This window comes from Trachinotus anak, unplaced genomic scaffold, assembly GCF_046630095.1.
Source record: "Trachinotus anak isolate AG129_WGS33_773 ecotype Australia unplaced genomic scaffold, CSIRO_AGI_Tana_v1 ptg000032l, whole genome shotgun sequence".
Classification (NCBI taxonomy): Eukaryota; Metazoa; Chordata; class Actinopteri; order Carangiformes; family Carangidae; genus Trachinotus; species Trachinotus anak.
In genome coordinates, this window is record NW_027273883.1 from 757979 (window position 1) to 765000 (window position 7022).

Genomic DNA, 7022 nt, shown 5'->3' on the forward strand with positions numbered 1-7022 from the left:
GGGTGGTAATAATGGGACAGAACCATTGATTGGCTTCACGTCTCTGAGAGAGTCTTCATGCACGTGTAGCAGGCAGCAGAGAATCTACTGTTCAAACAGAATAAAGGAAGTTCCTCCTCTCTACTGTCACTAGGTGTTTGCTCGTGTTGGTCAGTAAATGATAAAATAAAGAGACAGTCTGGACCTGCTCTACATGAACACTGTCACATTTACTCCTCTGTCTGTATCCTCAGAGACTCATGAGGTGGATCAGCTTCAGGTCCAGGTCAGTGGAGACTCGGTGTCAGGAGTCAGTTCTACATCTGTTTCATCAGTGAAGGAGTCAGAGTCAGAGCTGGTCAGACATGGAGGGGGTTAGAGGAGTGAGGAGAGGAGGAGCTCTCTGAGGAGAGGAGTGAGGAGAGTCAGAGGAGCACTGAGGTCAGAGGTCACCATGGTCTGGACCAGGAGCTGGGTGGAGGACTGAGTCAGGTCAGACCTGATGTTTCTGTACAGAGCGAAGCAGCACGACCAGACGGATACAACAGGGTCATCAAACCTGACCCCCAGGTTCCTCTGTGACCTCAGCTGGGGTCAGAGATGAAGAGATTTTGATATTGATATCCTGAAGAAGACACTGATTGGCTCAGTTCAGTCTTTGAGAGGTTCAGTTGAAGGTGGCGTTCCTTCATCAGCTCAGAGAATTGGAGTATAAGAGGAGGGGTCCTGGTACTCAAGCTCTGCTCAGTGAGAAGGGGCTGGGACAGGAACGTCCACTGTGACACAGTGAAGGAGCGTCCACTGAGAGAGGACACAAACCAAGACAGGTCTGTGTCCAAGATGCTCACGTCAGAGAGAACAGAAAGCAGGATGTGGTGGTTCATAATATATATATATATATATATATATTTGTCCCAATACATGTAAAACTCACTTGACTCTATTGCTGATGTGTTTTATATAAACTGTGCAAACTGTAACGTATGAGACGCTGTGTCACGTGTCTTCATGTCCTGCTCCTCCACGCATTGTGAATATGTGAATGTTTTCTGTCGTGTCTGTGTTCAGAGCCTGAACCTGTGGTTGGTCACACCTCTTCAGGTGACCTGCAGCCTCTTGTTTCTGCCTGATTTGATTCTCACGTCAGAGAAATGTGTCCTGACGTTTCTCTGCCTGCGAGAAGTGGATCAGCTTTGGGCCAGAGACAGAAATATTCAGGAGCAAACGATTTGAAAACACCTCCGAGCCATCGATAAATGAGGTTTTGGTGCTGCAGCAAATTAAAAACCATGAAATAGGACATCTGCTTGGTTTAATTAGAGCAGCGGTCAAATCCATCAATGTTTAAATCATCAGCCTCATTTTGATTTGACAGGATTAGTTGTCCACTCTGGTCACAGTAGACTGAGGCTCCTCATGTTACTGTTTGAATGAAATACTGAGGTGTAAAAAGAAACCACCTGAAAATACAATAAGACCTTGAAAAGGCTGAACCTCCACCTCAGGTTCAGATCCTGATGATGACTGAGACGAAGAACAAACAGACACTGGAGGCTTCTGCTTATTGGATCAGTGACACATCAGCTGAGAAATAAAGGGAACCTCTCCTGTGTTTGATGGATGAGTCACTAACTCTCTCTCCTCTCAGCAGCTTTGTCAAATACAAACATCCAGCAGCCGGAGGACACGTCCCTGAACACACCTCTGAGGATGAGGATGGTTTTAAGCCTTCACCTGTACGAGTGTTCTCTGCTCCTCCCTCTCTACGTCAGCTGACGCTGCGGTCACACCTGGTCCGTTCTGAAGAGTCACAGACTTTGGTTCAGGTTGTTTCATCATGTTGATTGACAGGATGAACTGTTACTGTGGTAATGGTGAGATCTCTACAGACTCTCTGGACCCAACAACGTCACAGTGAAACTGCTGCACAACTCTGCATTAAACAGATCCAGACAGCCAGGGATTCATACGTCACATAACCAGGAACCAATCCTGTCAACTTGTGGGGATGGGGGGCGGGGCTAAATACACCTAAAACCTTGTCAGTACAGAGATCCAGAGTTAGCATTAGCGCAACACTAACACTGTGTCAGCCACTAGCTAACAAACAACATGAACAAATAAAAGATGCTAACTATGCTAACGGTTCTGATCCGTCTGCTAGTCTCTGATTCTGGTCTCAGACTCCTCCTCTGAGTCTGGGTCTGACTGAGGCTCCAACATGAGGCTGAGTCTCTCTGATGTTTCCTCCTCTAACACCTTCATCCTCTCTGCTCTTTCACCTGGACACCTGGAGCCAGCAGGTGGTGGGTGGGGCCAAGGTCTGATCCAGGTGTCTCAGTCAGGAAGTCAGAGCAGATGAGCTTCAGACCAGTTTCACTTTTCTTTTCACTTTTTATGAGGGAAAATCTTGAACAAAATACAAATCATAGCAAATATTTTTATTGTTTAAAACATCTGGAGGAAGATTAAACTCGTTTGGCTCCAGCTTCTTTTATCATTTTCTCCGACAGATGTTACGCAGACGACTTTACTGAACAGTGAGAGGAAAACTGCAGGTTTGAGTGGAAAACTACCTCCAGAGGTTTTGACAGGTTTCTTCAACCAAACAACAGGATTGTTCACTGACGTTGATGCTGGACAGGAAGTTGCTTCAGGATGGATGAAGTGCAGAAATATGATGCGACCTGCAGGCTGCAGTCACATCACCTCCGCTCCTCATCCACGCTCTGTGTCAGCAGCTCTGATAGAGTCGGTGTGTCTGTCAGCTTCATGTAGGAATAAACAGAGCCAGCGTCAGACTGCAGCAGGTGTCCGTCCTGTCTGACAGGAAGTTTCCTGAGTGTGTGATGTGTTCGCCTCAGGCCTCGGCAGCAGCAGCCATCCTCTCTCACTGATGGGAACAGCTTTGAAAAACGGTGCAGAGCATCTTGATGGCAGCGTTTTCTTTCTCTCTACCCAATTTCATGCGAGCAGATTGCTTCAGACAGAGTGTGTGGCAACGGTGACGCAACCACAGAGCAATATGTGGAGAGCAGACAAGCTGAGAGATGAAATTCATCAGAGCAGATGGTTTTTTTATCAGGTTAACAACGAGGACAGAGCCCACAGGGTTAACGCTGACTTTACATTCAGTGAAACCAGAGTCTGATGTGAACAGAACAGTGCAGCTCTTACTGTTGCTGCTGCTCATGATTTAAGGATTTAATTCTAGGCTCCGACACACCTGGAATCCAACCTCACAGGTGTTTTCACTTATCTCACCTGATGAGAATCCCTGCTCAGCTCTGATCACCTCCCACATGTTCCACAGGTAACCACATACAGCACTGAGCTAATCCACTGATAATTCATCAGGGCTCAGGTTAATGCTCACAGCTCTGACATGACCTCAGTTAAATGTAGACAGTGGTGAAATGTACTGTACTAAAGTACAAACTGTGAGGTACCTGTACTTCATAATTTACTGCATCTTTTTAACAGTTGGTTATTTAAGACTAGATAAGAGGTCAGACTTTGGTACATGGTGGTTTAATAACTGTGGCAAGCATATGCTCCAGTTAGCTTCGTTAGCACAGCTGGGCATCTTGCTAAAAGGCTAATTCATGTCTTATTAGCTAGTTAACTATCTAAGCTAACAAGGCAGGTGTGGTTAGCGCAGACACTGATACCTGCTAATTAGTACTAACATATAAATAAGAATACTAGAATTCCACTCACCTCTAAAAACAGGAGCTCAGGCTTCTTCATGTTTTGTTCATCAATTAACCAACAAGTCAAACGATCTGTCTGATATTTACATGAAAACTCCTCAAACACACAGAGGTGTCAGAGGTCACGTTCAGTCTTCGTATTTAAAACTGGGTTTAAACCAGCAGCAGCTACAGGGCGTCGACAGTCATAGATTCAAATGAGGTGCTGTCAGCTGAGAGTCAGTGGAGGCCGATGAGCAGCTCACTAACCTTTATTTAAACTGGGACGCAGACAGTGAACGCTTGCAGCACTGCCAAAACTTTTACTGTTCAAAAGAGTAAAGTTTTACTTGACTGCACCTACAGGAAGGTAAGAGAACGATGACATGATGAAATATGCATAAAGAGAAGCTCTGACGCTGCTGAAAGGTTTTTCACAAACCGTCCCGGAGTCTGGAGGACGAATCAGGGACGAACATGATGGAGTGAAACTATTTCATGACGAACAACAGCGTATCCCTCCGCCCAGGACCTTCGTGAATGTTGACAATGAACTGCTCCTTTAATCTGCAGCCACAGATTTCTGAGTCTGAGGAGACGGACAAGGGTCAAATATCCATCTGTGGGACTCAACAGCTTCACTGAAGCTTTAATGAGACCAAGTTAAACTCCTGCTGCTCTCAGTCGACACCTGACGCTCTTCATTCATATTCAAAGCCTCAGCAGCTTTCACAAGTTAATGTGAAAGTTAACCTTGAGGGTTCGTCAGTGACGGGAGCAGAGATCAGGAGATAATGAGGTGAACACTGGAGACAGTACAGTGATGTTTATGGAGCAGAGTGAAGTTCAGCAGCCAGGATCATACACATAGTCAGACAACACAACACAACACAACACGAAGAGAATTATTTAAATATAACCTGCAGAAAAAAATAATCCAGGTACAAGATTCAGGAAACATAAAAAACACTTATGAAAACGCTTCACGTCAGTCCATGTTGATTATTCAAAGTGATTAAAGCCAAACTTCTTAATGTCTTATTTCAAATGTTTTTAATGACTCTAATTTATTTTTAATGCAGTTTTAATGTCGTCTTCATGTTTTATCTTTAATGTGTTTCCTCTCCAAAACACTTTGTGTCGGAATCACGGTGGTTTTAGTTTTTTGTGGGGAAGCAGGAAACAGCAGAGTCAAGCTGGAGGTTTGCAGATGGAAGCAGGTGGAGACAGGTGGAGACAGGTGGAGGCAGGTACTGGTGTCCTGGTTAGAAAACCATCACAGGGAGATCTACATCAACATCTTTCAGTGGAAGTGAGGAACAGGGAAGATCTCCACTGAACCATCTGATGACGAGAGGAAGGAAAACTGGTTCTTGAAGCGGGAGCTTGATGAGGTGATTAACCACAGTGGAGAGAAGCCAGGAGCCAGGTGAGGGAAGCCACACACACACACACACACACACACACACACACAGGAGAACTGACTCAGGGATCTGTCACATGTTCAGTTCATTCTGCACATTTAAAACTTTGTGTTGGGAAAAATAAAAACAGACATTTTGAAAGAGGAGAGCAGGACCTGTCTACCTTCATCTGATGATGAAGATGATGATGTTCATCTGAAGCAGCTGTAACTGAGAGAAGCTGTGGATCAGCTGGAGGAGAGAGGAGAGCAGACAGAGAGAGACTGGTTTCATCAGTGTACCTCAATAACCTGATAATATATGAAGATGTATAAAGTATGAGAGCGCTGTATTTTCCCTCCTCTCAGGTTTCTAATGAAGCGTCAGACTGAGGATCAGTTCTCATTTATTTCAACCATCTCATAAAGAGACAACAGCAACAATTCTTCACAGAGTAACAGAGGCTGAAGTGACTGAATTAAATTCATGTGATTAAACATTAACTTAATGAGGAAATAATGAAAAGTGACAGAAGCGACCTGGCATCAGCCTCTGAGACGGTCTCATGTTACTGTGACATCACCTGAACCAGAACAACACAAACTGAAGTCGAGACTCGAGGCCTGTCCCAACACACACACACACACACACACACACACACACACACACACACACACACACACACACACCTGTGTTTGTTTGAAATCTGGATGTTTAATGTGTTGAATGAACGCAGACAGAAAACTGAAACATCTGGCCCAACATATGCCTGAGTCCTGGCCCATATACGTCCACATCTGGGCAGACTCCAGCTGTTATCCTCTGGTACTGACTGACAGCTGGAAGATTTTCTGTGCGTGTGTCAAAGTTGGTCCAGATGTGGGCCAGATTCGGGCCGGGTTGACTGACTGTCACACTGACAATGTCTGTGAAGGATTTTCACTTTTTAAACACTTTTATCAAGAACTACGACATGAACCAGAACGTGTCGTAGAACCTTTGATGTGTTGACAATAAATGTCACTCACATAAACTTATTTGGATCAGCTGGGAGTTGGGGGCAGAGTCAGGCACTGCCAAGGCGGCGACAGTGGAGCAGCTCACTCTGAGCTTCAGAAACCTGTTGGTGATGTCACAGAGGCTCCGCCCATCTTTATTTAGAGACTGTGGTAATGAACAACATGGACTTAACTACGATCTTTTTGTCTGCAGCATTAATGTGACACCTCTGACACTAGTGGGCGCTGTGAGGAGACTTTTCCTTCCTGTAATGATCCCCTGGTCTGTCTGATTAAAATAAATCCTCTCAGTCCTCTCGTCCTTTTTCTTTCATTTACTCGCTCTCGTGCATCTAAGATTGTTTCAGGGTCAGAGTTGACCCCACCTCCCTCCTCCCAGAGTGATGATCTTCATTTCCTATCTTTCTTTCCTTGTTGACCCCTTTAAAATGCTAACAAACCTCATTACAACAGAGAGGTCTCATTAGCATTTACTGACTTCCATCTAATTAGATTTTAAGCATGATGGGGTTTAACAGTGAAATATTCACAGACCTGGGAAATGAATTAGTGTTTGATGACAGAGAAAACAACGCGAGGAAGAATAAAGTTCATGTTCCAGTTTTATGACTTTCTATCACATTTTTATTTTGTACATAAAAGTAAAGAAGGAAAAATATGCGCAGAGAATTTGTGACTGAGGTGAAACGTTGGTGTTTGAATGATTCTGCCGTCCTGCCAGGCAGGATTCTTTTGGAGGGTTGACACATGTAAGGATGCCACTGCTGTGACAAAAAACACAAGGCTGTGTGGTTATACATGCATCATCACTTCAGCCTGAGCAGACACCGCTGCTGTTCGGCCAAACAAGGTGAATCTGACGAGTTAAAGAGCAACAGTTTGAGCAGCAGCAACTGAAAAACAAGAAGTTTGTCCTGTTGCCTAATTAT